Source organism: Rattus norvegicus, chromosome Y (genome assembly GCF_036323735.1).
Source record: "Rattus norvegicus strain BN/NHsdMcwi chromosome Y, GRCr8, whole genome shotgun sequence".
Classification (NCBI taxonomy): Eukaryota; Metazoa; Chordata; class Mammalia; order Rodentia; family Muridae; genus Rattus; species Rattus norvegicus.
In genome coordinates this window covers 20,330,882-20,344,970 of record NC_086040.1, presented here as the reverse complement: position 1 = coordinate 20,344,970, position 14,089 = coordinate 20,330,882, and the positions used below count along the sequence as shown (strand labels likewise).

The 14,089-nt window shown below is 36.9% G+C and overlaps 1 long non-coding RNA gene across 1 annotated transcript; it reads right to left on the bottom strand.

Annotated features, from left to right (window-relative positions):
- Window positions 1–10,156: 10,156 nt before the first annotated feature.
- Window positions 10,157–12,243, bottom strand: LOC134484466 (uncharacterized). Its single transcript, XR_010061925.1, has 2 exons — window positions 12,049–12,243; window positions 10,157–10,626 (listed from the first exon to the last, which is right to left on the bottom strand). It is a non-coding gene; the product is annotated as an uncharacterized LOC134484466 (long non-coding RNA).
- Between the last annotated feature and the right edge of the window lie 1,846 nt (window positions 12,244–14,089).

Here is a 14,089-nt window from a genome sequence, read left to right as displayed (position 1 = left end):
AAACCCTGACTTATTATTAGACTTATCAGGTGACAAATTGCTTCTCTTAAAATCATAGCTAGAAAAGTAAAAATGGTGCTTGGTCTAAATATTAAAGATTTGTGTAGCCATTCAATTTTGTTTCTGATTGGTTTTAAATGTATAAATATGCTCTACATGCCTTGGTTATGGACTATTGACTTTAAGTTATTGGATATGGTTAAAAATGTATAATATTGGTAACAGAAAGTTGACATAAAGCTGGTATTTTGGACAGAGTCATTCTAAACAACATGTTGCATGAGCCAACCTAGGGAAACAGGTCTAAATTGTGAAAATATTTTTATGGAATTCTTACTCTAGAAACCAGGCTTCTAAAAGAATTTAGGGCAATGTCTTTGAGGTATCGGAGACCGCACCATAATGCATTCATATGTAGGAATAGCAGTAAAACTTTGTACCATGAAGGACAGACTTGGCGTTTTGGAGACTGGATTTTGGAGACTAGCTTGTTGGAGATTGAGTTTTGCTTTACAAAGTTGTGGTTTGCCCTGAAGTTATCTGTATTTTGATGCTAATTCCACTGCCCCAAGGACAGCTGCCTAGTCACTACTCAGAACTCAGGTGACCTTGTGGTTGTGCTCTATTGTTATAAGGAGAACTTAAGGATTGTGATTAAGGATTGCCAGTGTTGCATTGACTAACTCAAACTTATTTACAATTGAGAAAAAATCAAACAGGTAGAGATTGGTACAGGATTTAAAAAGGATTGATGAGGTTTTAGAACTTGTGAGAGCATTACAGCCAGTTTGCTTACTCCAACTGCCACTTCAACAGTGATTTAGATGATTGATTTTATGCACTTTGTTTACGTCCTGGCGATTGTTAGTTTTCATTTCATGAGCTTCCTTATAATTTTAGAGAGCCCATTAAGTGATATCATTAAAAATTTTACAAAAGAATGGCTAATAGCCTTGTATTATGTAATTTTGTTGCTTCTTCAATGTAAGAAGTTAGAACTTTGAATCTTTCAGTGTATATGGAAAATTTTACTACAAACATTTGCTCTCAAAATGAGCTTTAATATTTGGGGTTTAGCTGTTACACTATTCCAGAAAAGAATATTTGAAACTAAATTTAAGCTTCCAAGGATATGTTAATTGCCAAAATACCTCATCTTACCAGTGCACTTAAGTCTCTGTTATTCTCATTGGAGATAAAGCTTTTGTCATATTAGTACAAAATTGTAGGCTAGAGTCATGGAAGTATTTTCAAAAGAAACCTGGTGAAACACACATTATTCCAAACAGCAATCAAATTGGTTATTACAAAATACTGATATTTGACCTATTACATATACAAATTTCAGGCAAAATTGATAATTTTACTCTTTGCATGCTTTTAGATTTACTGTAAATTTGTGCCTTCAACCCATAGAAAATGGGCTTAGTGTATTTATAGGTGGGTCATCTAATGAAATGTCTACATGTATGATTGGATCACTTGTTTATTCTCTTGAGTTTCCCCTGCTTCAACACAGACTACTAAATTACGTGCTGTAGCCACTGTTTTTAAATGTTAAAAATCAAGCTTTCAATTCATATACTGATAGCCAATGTGTGGCTTGTGGTTTTACAATTGATTATAAAGTTTTCACTTTTTTTTAGGTACTGCTAGCCTCAAATTTTACAATTACTTAATGCTTTATTAGAGACACTTTTTCTACTGGAAATCAGTGAGTGATGATTTCAGTGTGAATATCTGACAACTCACTGTCCTTTCAGTGCTCTGGCTCAGACAACTAAACATAACCATAGAACCAGCTCTTTGAAAGTGGTAATGGAGTTGATAACACACCCTCACGAAAAGAGGAAGACACCATTTGCTTACTTTCAATGCCCAGCCTCACCCTGCCAACTCTGGGATTTCTAAAGAAGGCTAAATCTGGACCTTGTTTACAGGATTTGGTATTTCAAGTTAATGCTTATGTTTAGGTAAATAAAGCTGGTGAGGGGCTGGAGAGATAGCTTAGTGGTTAAGAGCACTAAGTACTGTTCCTTTATAGGCCATTTAAGAACTCAAACTGGATTGCCTGGACCCCTTAGCAACGGAGGACAATGATTATAGGCCTTACATAGAAACAATTAGTCAAAAATCTCATTCTTTATATCACCAAAACAATAATGCTAGAAACAACAATTTGGTATACAAGTCAATTTATAAATACCAGTGCTCAGTTTCCTCAACTTAATCCTCTAGGACTTATCTTAATAAATAATATTTTAAAAAATTTCAATAAATAAAAAGGGGGAGTTAACCCTGTATGCTAAGTAATACTCTTTTAATTTCAATTTTAAAATTTGTATGCCAAGGTTTATGGCACCCTACAATTAGGCATACTTCTGCCTAGGTGAAATAGAAATAGCCAAATATTGGCATGATCCTGTCCAGGTATTTTATATGGGGAAGAGGGAATGTTTGTGTTTTTTCTACACGATGCTGCAGGAATGTGACAGCTGCCTGAGTGTCTGGTGAGACTTGCTGATCCTGGGAGCATGAAGATTCAGCTCTCGTGGTTTGGGTCCCTGGAGTCATTCCTGTGCCCTTAGAGGAAGACGGAGGATTCCCTCTCATCTTTTGTCATCACAGAGATTTTGGTGTTGCTGCAGTTATTGTGTCCCATCCCACCACGGCCTGCGCTCTGACCCCATGTGCACTACTGCTTTCTGGAGAAGACTGGACTCCAGCTGTTACCCTTACCCCCCACATTCCCCTGGATACTCTTGCTGCCATGACAGGTGTTGTCAAATTGCAGTCTGTAGCCTCACAGGAATGCCATCTGGGTGAAGCTGCTGTGGACTGGGGAACTCTGCCCTGGTTCTGCAGATCTCAGACATGGTTCCATTGCCTGCTGGTTGTTCCAGAGAAGAATGACTGATCCTGAACTGTCCTTGGAAAGACCTTGGCATTTTCGCTGCTATTGTAGCAGCCATTACTGCTGCAGCCATTGTGTCTGCAGTGTCTGAGGTTACCCTCCCCCATTCTATTGTGTGGAAGCACAGTTAATGAACTTTCTGGAGTAGTTGCTAACAATTGGGAATTTTAAATTTTATTATAGGAGTGTGTTGACTATGGACCTTGGTGGTAAGGCCATAGCAGCTGAGGAGAACCAGATGAGGTGCCCACTAGTTATCATCGGGAGATGCTCAACCTCCGCAATCTCCTAAATCGCGAATGGAAGCAGAAGCTATTGTTCCTCTCTAGGTTTGTCTCCTAGTTCAAGGGAATGTGAAGGTGCAGTCATGGGGGTCAGAGAAGAAGGGGAAGGAAACGGGTAGGAATCTTATGGGCAGGAAAATGAGGAGCGAAATAACATTTAATGTAAATATAGAAACATCAAGTTAATAAAAGCAATAAAATTTGCTAAAAAATAAAAAAATGAAAGAAATAAAAGAAGAGAAAACTCACAGCGAATCATACCTATTGACTCAGAAAAGTAAAGTGGCAGTCAGTGGAAATATTAGTGGAAAGACTGAGATGAGGAAGTCTCAACTAATAGCAATGCTGCTTCCCAGACTGCACTATAGCTATTCAAAACATGGAGGAGTTTACTCTGAGTTAGGGACATAATACCTGTCTCACCCATTATCCTTAGATCCTTTTTCTTCTTGTCAAAAAGAGTAAAGGCCATGAGCTCTCAGGAAAACAACTGTGCCCTTCCCAACTCTTGGCTTTTGGAATAAAGTAATTAATGATATAAACTGTCTGATTTCCAGGAACCATAAGAACAGGGAAGTCCAGATGCTCCTGAGAGGCTCTCAGCTCCTGATTCCCATAGATGGAAGGCTCAGATCAAGGTTATCTCTTTAGTAATACCACTAAATCCCTACCATGTACTCACTGAGCTGTACCAAGGACCATGTATATCTTCCTTTTTTTATACCAAGACAAAGGCCACCTTCCTTCATTCGTCTCATATCAGGTCTTTTCATTCTTTTTGTTCTCCTTCCCATATTGATGTTTACTCTGAACTAGAGGCCAATTAGTAAACCCTAGAGGTACTTACGGAATATCTCAGAGGCAGTTGCAGACACGACAACACCTGTGACTTCACAGAAGAAGATAGGTTTCTCCAGGTTACATGATATTTTTCAGACAGGGCCTAATGATGATGTCTTGAGAACTGCCATGTCCTACCTGCTGAACAGCTTTCCTTTCATTGACCAGATTCGAGAGTGCCTTTTCCAGGTATCTCTCCTGTGACACAGGGGAAACCTTTATTTACTCCATCTCTCTAAAGCTAGAGAATTCTTTTTCATCCATTATTGGTTTCTTGCTGTGAATGGAGAAAGATATTCAGGCACGTGGCATTGGTAGAAAAGATCAAGGAAAATGGGTTGGAGGAGTTTATTCTGGAAAATAATTCCATTCCCAGGTCCAGTCCTGTGACATACACTTCAATTTCCCAGGTTTTCTCTGTTCCTGAAAGGCCAATATTTTCCCAACATATCTTTAATTGATTGAATATTGTACTTCATTTTTGTATTGTACTTTTCTTTATAGGAGACTTTATATGTATATATTTCTGAATATGTACTCAAAACTTCTGTTTTGCAATTCCATTTTTTGCAATGAATTAGCAAAAAAGCCTGCCCAGCTATAGAGTGAATATAACACTGTAAATATTGTGTAACTCATTCAAATGATAAACTTCCAAATCCTTATTTCATCCAAAAATTATGAGACATCAGTAAAGCAAAGAACATCATGGATTATAGAATGAGGATCTCAGGTTCCATTAGATATCTGTTCTATAATATCTACCTTCCTGTATTCCCAGGGTCAGATGTAAGCGTTTTTGAGTTTTTACCATGATTCTTTCTTCAGGTCAAACACAAGACTCGGGAGGATGGGCTGGAAGAGGAATGGCTTCAAGTTCAGATATATCTCAACTTCAATAGTTCCATAATAACAGGAGGGAGTCTGATTGGCATTGGCCTTTGGTGATTTTACATTTTTGACTTAGTTGCACAGAATCCTTGCTAAAATTCCACCTAACCACATAGCGGTAGGAGCCACTATATATATATATATATATATATATATATATATATATATATATATATATATATTATATATTATATATATTATATATTATATATATTATATATTATATATATTATATATTATATAATATTATATATATATTAGATAGAGGTATAGATACATAGATAGATAGATAGATAGATAGATAGATAGATAGATAGATAGATAGATAGATAGATCTGCCACAAAACTACATAAGATTGATGATGCTAAGAAATGCATGCTGCCAGGAAACAGATATAGATATTTCCTGAGAGACCCAGGTAGAGCATGCCAATTACCAAAGTGAAGGTTATTGGCAAACCAGTGGACTGTAACCGAACATCTTGTTAGTAAATTTGGAGAAAGAATTACCACAACTGAATGGGCTTTCAAGCCTATAAGAACAACAATGCCAACGACCCATAGCTGTCTGGTACTAAATCAATATTCGAAGACTGTACATGGACAGACCTATGGCTCCAACTGCATATGTAGCAGAGAATGGCCTTGTTGGACATCAATGGGAGGAGAAGCTCTTAGGCCTACCAAAGCTGGAACCCCCATTGTAGGGAAATGTCAGGGTGTGCTGGGGTAGGCAGTGGTTGCTGAGGGTGAACACCTTTATAGAAGAACTGGATGGGGAAGGGATAGGAGTCTTATGACTGGAAAACTAGGAAAGTGAGTAATATTTGAAATTAAACAAAAATATCCTATTTTTATAAAAGGAAAAATAAAAGTTTAACAAGCTGAACAGCCAAAGTGAGAAATCTCAATCTCACATGGGAGGTAAGAGTGAAGGACGTGGGTGAGAAAGGAGACAGTAAGGGAAAGAGGGGAACATGGACAGTTATTGGTGGGGGTAGGATTGAAGCCCTGAGTGCCTGCAGAATGAACGGAAATAGGCAACCTCAGGAGTTAAAAGGTTGGAGGTGGGGGGAGGCTCTAGAATATTCCAGAGACCTGAGAGGTAAGAGAATATCAGGATTCAGTGAAATGTCCAGGAGTGGGTAGAGGGAACTGGTAGAGACTACTTCCATGAGGAAGAGACAGCATCAAGTGAGGGATAAGGTTGCAAAACACACATCAAAACTCTGACCCATATTTGTTCCTCTCTGAAAGAACTTCAGGGACAAAACCAGAGAAGAGCCGGAGTAAAAGGAATTCCAGTGACCCGCCATATATGGGAACCAGATTAAGTAGAGTTCTCCAAGACCTGACACGATTACTCATGCTTTTTCATGTTCACAAAACAGACGTGACATGACCCAACATGGAGCTGAAACAGTCAGATACAGACAATTACACTCAGCCAATGAACAGAAGCTGGTAAGCCCTGTGGTTGAACTAAGGAAAGCTAGAGGAAGCTGAGGAGGGGAGCAACCCTGTAGGAGGACCAGCAGTGTTAACTAACCTGGACTCCAGTGTATTTTTCAGACTCTGATCCATCAATGTGGCATCATGCACCAGCTAATATGAGGCCTCTAAGACTGGATTGCTGGTTCTGGTCACAAGAGAAGAAGCACTTAACCGTCAAGAGACTTGAGTTCCCAGGGAGTGGAGAGGTCTGGTAGACTGGAGTGGAGTAGAAGACAGCTTCATTCAGATGGGCATGAGGGGAGCAGGTATGGTATGTAGAACTGTGAGACTAACGGCTGGGAGAGGGATGAAATCTGGATTGTAAAATTCTATTAAATAAAATTTAAAAAAGAAAACGTAAACTAAAATAAACACTTTCTACCCCATCTATCTTTTTTCCCTTTTGGTCATGGAATTTCATAACAGCAATAGAAACCCTGGCTAAGGCATAACATTATGGACAGAAGTGTCCAAATGCTAATTAGAGAAGGATGACAACTCTGTGTAGTCAAGTTGCATGATCTGATTCAAACGTCCTTATTCAGAGGTAGCAAGTAAAAGGGAATTTCTAAGACTAAGTTTATTATCATGACATAGTGAGCACTTTTTATTCCATTCCTTATGGATCTGTGCTATCCGGAAACAAAACAAGATTCTGGGAATATTAAAAGGGTAGAATCTTGTTTAAACATTCATTGAAGAAATGAAATTCATATCTATTAGATTACCACAAAGAGGATGATGCTTCTGATTGCTGCCAGCTAACCAACACAATGCATATTCTCTTTTATTCCTTCCAAAGTAATAATAGATTAATTTATAAGTCTCTATATCTAGAGCGAAAGTTTGAATTTAATGTGAATTTAACTACAAAGATATTATAGTTTGTATGGGTGTATTTTGTTCACTACATTTATTATAAAAAGAATTTGTGTAAGAATGTCAATTGGAAATGCTTGGATAAGATCCTATAGCTTGCAGACTTGATTTTACTTTAAAGAGATTTTACTGTAGCAGTGAATTCCATTTGGTTAAATCATGGTTTCTTGTACATCTACTGATGGAAATGACAATAGTTAGATTAATTCAGAAACACCTGGATAAAATTACACTTACCAAAGGAAATGATTATTGAAGAACTGCAGCAATTATCTTTCTCACTATTGATGGACTTCCTTCATATACATTGGTATTGGCTTTTGGGAAAGGAAATCAAAATACATTTTGAATGTCTCAAGTTAGCATAATATTTTAGAAAAAAGTCATTCTACTGTTATTAAAGGAGATATTTATCTAATGCACAATAAGTTTTAAAAGATTGTAAAAATATAGTGTTTGGCTACATTTTAAATGTCCTAAAAGAAAAAAATGCAGTTAGGTAATTTTGCATTTTAATGTACCAAGGAGTACTAATGTAAGGGTATAATTCTTGACATAGAAATATTGCATACACAATAGCCATCCTATCAAATTACTCTTGCTAATTTTGATATTGCATTCCCTTGTAATTCAGAATAAGTATCTTATATTTTCTGGCATTTTAGCAATTGGGTATTCTCATTTTCTCAAATAACATGCTTTTACTTTTTATCTTGAAATATTTACAAACAAATTTTGCAAGAATAAATGTACTATAGAGTTTCCTTTATGTCTGTACTTAATATCAACATATATATCCTGTAAACTTTAGCTATTGTTGCAATTACATTCATCATGACACATCATATTTATTCTGGTTTTACATGTTTCACAAATACACCCGCACACAAATGGTTGTGGCTATCATAGGCAGACAAAAATTTGGAAACTTAGAAGGTTCCAATAAAAATCAGTCAATTAGAATTAAAACGGTAAGTCAGGTAGAAGATTAATGCATGCTAGCTGGAAAACAGTTCGGAACAAACGAAATATCACAAATGTGAGCTTTAAATTTAAATAAAATGTATTGTATGGCAATGTGTACCCATTCTAAAATGATCAACCTTATGTCCTTTTAGAAGATCTAAAGTATTTATAGTATTCTTTTGAATGTATAAGGGCATTTTATATTTTATAGTGAATGTTTTCATAGTGTCACATATCTTTTTACATTCTTATTTGCTTTATGATTAGATAATGGACAGCCAATATTCAATCCCAGTCTGTAAGACTTAGATGCTCTATTTCACCACTGTACCACAGCACATTTAACATTTTTTTAAATGAATTCATCTCCTAATATTATTCTAAGTATGAAAGACATATACACAGACAGTACTGATTCATGTAAGGAATTATATCTTAGGATTTCATTCAGTCAATTAATAATTTTATATTTTCACAGTTTAAAAGGATGTTTGTATGTGACTGAAAATACATGTAAGATACCTGAATCCCAACACTGACCCAATATTCTCTATTGCTGTCTTATCCCATAAAAAACTTTCTTAGAGTGGTTTAAGCTATGTTGGAAGATCTGCCAATGATTCTTTAACCAATAAAACCAGCTGTCTATTTTTTCCAATGATTATGTGTGTTAATATAAGATGCAATTATTATTTTAATAACATTTTTTATAAAATATGAAACAGTATATTCTGCTGACCCTTACATTTCATACATAACAAAGATTCTTGAATCTTTTAACTTAAACCAGCATCTAGAAGCTGTCTCATTCCTTTGAGGTAAACCTCCTTTTCCTATCTCCCTCATTCCCTTCTTTTTTAATTGGATATTTTATGTTTTTATATTTCAAGTGTTATACCCTTTCCTGGTTCCCCTCTCTCCCATCCACCCTCACCATGCTACTGTGAGTTTGTTACCAATCCTGCCTGCCCACTCACACCTCAACACTCTGGCATCCCCTACTCTAGGGAAACCAGACTTCATAGGACCAAGGCCTTTCATCCTATTGATGCCGGATAATGCCATCCTCTTCTATCTATGAGGCTGAAGCCATGGATACCTCCATGTGTACTCTTTGATTGGTATTTAGTCCCTCACTTCCTTCTTCATTCACTGGACAGCAGCTTATTATGATTCACTGCTGTCAGTGCTGTCCATGCAGCAGGAAATCAATGGTCATTGAGTCTGGACCTCAGGAAGCTTAATGTTCACACAAATGCATGAACAATTGTTAGCAGCGCTTGGTTCCTCTGACAAAAATGCATACAAATATTTTCCACATATTGTGCCATGAACACTTGCCATGGGATTAAATGCTATTGCCAATATTATTTGATGGCCAGTTCCATGTGTGAGTGGTCATCATTTATTTTAGAATATTTGTTTACTGTTGAATATTGAGAGCCTCAGACAAATTCTTTCAGCAGATCTTTATATACACTCATGGTTCTTTCTTTCTTTCTTTCTTTCTTTCTTTCTTTCTTTGTTTTCATTGGTTTGGTTTGGTATCAAAATATATACAGCACAAAATGTAGCACTTTACCATTTTTGGTATAGTGCTCAGCATCTCTGGGGTGTTCCTGTCACTTCTTCTCTGACCCAGATCTCTTTGAATATATGTAGCTGAAAAGCCATGCATTTTACACATAGTAACCATCTTCCTTCTCTCCTTCCAGACCCCAAACCTCCTGCTTTTTACCACTGTTGATAAAAACTATATATACACTGATATATGCAGGACCAGAAAATACTTGTCTTTTGCTGTTAAATTGGCATCCTCGTGGTCATTCCATGCAGCATACGTCAAATGCCTGAGTGATATTACACCCCAAGGAGTGCCCAAAACTGATAACTCTTCAAACTAAAACTTTATTTTTTCCAAATATCAATATTTGCTGATGATTCTTAAAAGCTTTAACCTCCCTGTAGCCCTCCAGGCACCTGAGGTAAAAGAAAGGATGGGGAGCATTGTGGCGTAGGGGTGGTGGCCGTTTTTATAAAGGTACATTGGAGAAACTCCCATCTGTGTTGTCTGAAAAGCAGAATTTTAGTTCTCAAGTTGGAATAGGCAGTTTGTTCCATTATCAACATTTCATGAATACAGTAGTAGTTCAGTTCTGTAGAGTTGTCATAACAAACAGGAAACAGCAGCACTGGCACAACCTAGTAAAACAGGCAGTCTTCTGTCAGTAGCCTGGATAGAGAGAAGTTCTATGCTGTGATTCTCTCAGTGAATTGAAGATCAGCAGAGACTCAAGATGCACAAATATTGTTGCTGCTGCTTTATTTGTTTGTCATCGTCTGTGTAGCCAGATTTCCCTTTGAAAAATATAAGATATTTGAAATATATTTCAGTTCTCATGACACATTTGATATTTTTACTACACTATCTACCTTCATGTATTCTTATGGTCAGCTTGAAGGTTTTAGATGCATTACCATGATTCTTTCTTAGGCGAAATATAAGAAAGAGGAGGATGGGCATGGAGAAAAAAGGCTTGAGGAACAGTGAAACCTCAACTTCAATACCTTCAAAAGTACAGGAGGGATGATATTTGACATCATCATTTGTAAATTCTACATTCCTGGCCTAGGTGCACAGAATCCATGTTAAAAATCTACCTAACCGCCTAAGCAAAGAGATGTAGGAGCCACCAAAACTAGATAAGAGTGAGGAAGCTAAGAAGTACATTCTGCCAGGAAACAGATATAAATATGTCCTGAGAGACACAGCTAGAGCATGTCAAATAGAGAAGGGAATGCTAGTGGCAAACCAGTGAACTGAAAAGGACCTCTTGTTGGTAGATTCTGAGAAAGAATAACAAGAGCTGAAGGAGCTGTCAACACCATAAGAATAACAATGCCTACGAACCAGAGCTTTCTGGTACTAAACCATTTTTCAAAGACTGTACTTTCACAGACCTATGCATCCAACTTCATATGTAGCAGAGGATGGCCTTGTTGGGCACCAGTGGAAGTAGAAGGCCTTGGTCCTTCCTTGGATTGACTCACAGTTAAAGGAAATGTGAAGGTACAGTAAGGTGGATAATAGAAGAAATGGAGAGGGTTCAGTTAGGGATCTTGTGGGAGGAAACTCTCAAAGGAAATAATATTTTAAATGTAAATATAGAAATTTATTCGTTTAAAAAAACAAATAAAATTTGTAAAAATAATATATATATAATATATAATAATATATATAATATATATGGATATACATATATATATATATATATATATATATATATATATATATATATATGAAGTAAATGAAAAGAAAACTGCCACCAAAACACAGCTGGTGACTCAGAAATCTAATGTGTCACTGTCACGGAATGGTAGTCAGAGACATAATAGTGCAAAGATTGAGATGGTGAAGTCTCAAATAGAAGCACTTCTCTCTCCCAGATATCAGTGTCAGACACAAACTGCACAATAGATATCTAAAGCGTGGATGAGTTTACTCTGAGCTACACACACAATACTTGGCCTTTCTTTCTTCCTTAGGTCTGTTTTCTTCTTGCCAAAAAGAATAAAGGCCATGTGCTCTCAAGAAAACAACTATGCCCTTCCCATCACTTGGCTTTGGAATAAAGTAATGAATGATATAAACTCTCTGACTTCCAGGAACCATAAGAACAGAGTAGTCCAGATGCTTCTAATAGGACCCCAACTCCTGATTCCCATAGGTTGAAGGCTCAGATCAATGCTATCTGTTCAGCAAAACCACACATCCCCTACCAAGGAGTCACTTAGCTTTCCCGAGCACACATATTTCTTCCATTTTTTAGACCACGAGAGAAAGGCAGCTTCCTTCTCCCCATTTCTGATCTTTTCATCCTCTTTGTTCTCAATCCCAAATGGCTGTTTACTCTGAATTAGATGCAATAACTAAACCCTAGAAGTACTGAAGGAACATTTGAAAGGCAGATGCAGTCATGACAACAATTGTGACATCACAGAAGAAGATAAAGCTCTCCAGATTACAAGAGATTTTTCAGGCAAGGGCTAATGATGATGTCACTGAGAACTGCCATGGCCTACCTGTTGAACTGCTTTCCTTACATTGACCAGATTTGAGGGTGCCCATTCCTGGTATGTCCCCTGTGATTCAGTGTAAATCTTTATATACTCCATCTCTCTAAAGCAAGTGACTTCTCTTTGCTTTACTAGTGACTGCATGCACTGAATGGAAAAAATGGCTTAAAATTGGTAGAAAATATCTGGTACCATGGAGTGTAAGAGATTCTTCTGGAATTAATTTTATTCCCAGGTACATTTTGTGAAATACATTTCAATTTTGTAGGTTTTCTCTGTTTCCTAAAGGCCAGTCTTTTCCCTACAGACTTTTGATTGAATGAATATTGTATTTCATTTTCTTATTGTATATTCCTCCATATGGGACTTTAAAAATATTGCTGAATGTGTACTCAAAAACTCTGTTTCCAATTCCATTTTCTGCAATGATTTTGGCAACAATTGTGGCCCAGCTATAGAATGGGTATAACAGTGTAAATATTGTTTACCTACTTGAAATAATAAACTCCCAAATACTTATTTTATCCCAAAATTACCAGACATCAGAAAAGCAAATGACAACATGCATTATAGAATTAGGTTCTCGAGTCCCATTTGATATCAGTTCTGTATTATCTACCTTACTGTGTTCCCATAGCCAGACTTGAGGTTTGTGGATGTTTTACCATGATTCATTTTTCAGGAACAATAAGATGCAAGAGGAAGGACAGGGAGACGAATAACTTGAGCTCCAGTGAAACCTCAACTTCAAAATGTTCATAAGAACAGGAGGGAGTCTATTTGACATTGTCCTTGTGGATTCTACATTCTTAACTTATGTGCTCAGAATCCGTGTGAAAATTCTCACTAACAAAGTAGCGGTAGGAGATACCCAAAGGAGATATATATATATATATATATATATATATATATATATATATATATATATATATATATATATATACCAAAACTAGATAAGATTGATGAAGCTAAGAAGTGCATTCTGCCAGGAACCAGATATTGATATTTCCTTAGAGACACAGCTAAGGCATGTTATATGCAGAAGTGAATGTGTTCTTGTAAAAATATAAAAAATAAAAAAGTAAAATTTTCTTTTACCATGCTAACTCTGGCCCCGAAGTGTCTGAAATTCTCTGCTAGATATCTTGGAAGAAACATCTTCCCACTCCTCGGCTGTACAGTTTTTCGTGCCGCCACACAGTTTCCTATACTCAAACACTCACATAAAAAACACACAACGCAATAATCTTTAATCCAGTTCATTAGATATAATTGCCCACTTAAACATACAATGCTGGGTACCATACATCCCTTAGGAACATTAATAACGGCATGTAAATACAAAGAGCAGAATCTTAAATTCACCTACCATGGCTTCTCACTCTGTTATCTTCCTGTCTCTCTTTTATCCTCTAATCTCCTCCTCTTCTTTCAAACTTCTCTCCTGCCCATTCTTCCTTTTCCTCCCATGATATCCCTTCTTCTATCCTGCTCGTGCTACTCACATATACTTTACAAATTCAATGGGGAGGTGGTTCTGTGGAGTAACCTGAGTTCTGAGTACCGGACTATGCAGCTGAACTTGGGGCAGTGGAATTAGCATCAAACACAGATAACTTCAGGGCAAACCACAACATGAAACCTTGTGGCACACCACTGAACTGAAAACGGACTTCTTGTTGGTCGATTTTGAGAAAGGATTAGAAGAGGTGAAGGTGCTTTCAACCCCATAAGAACAACAATG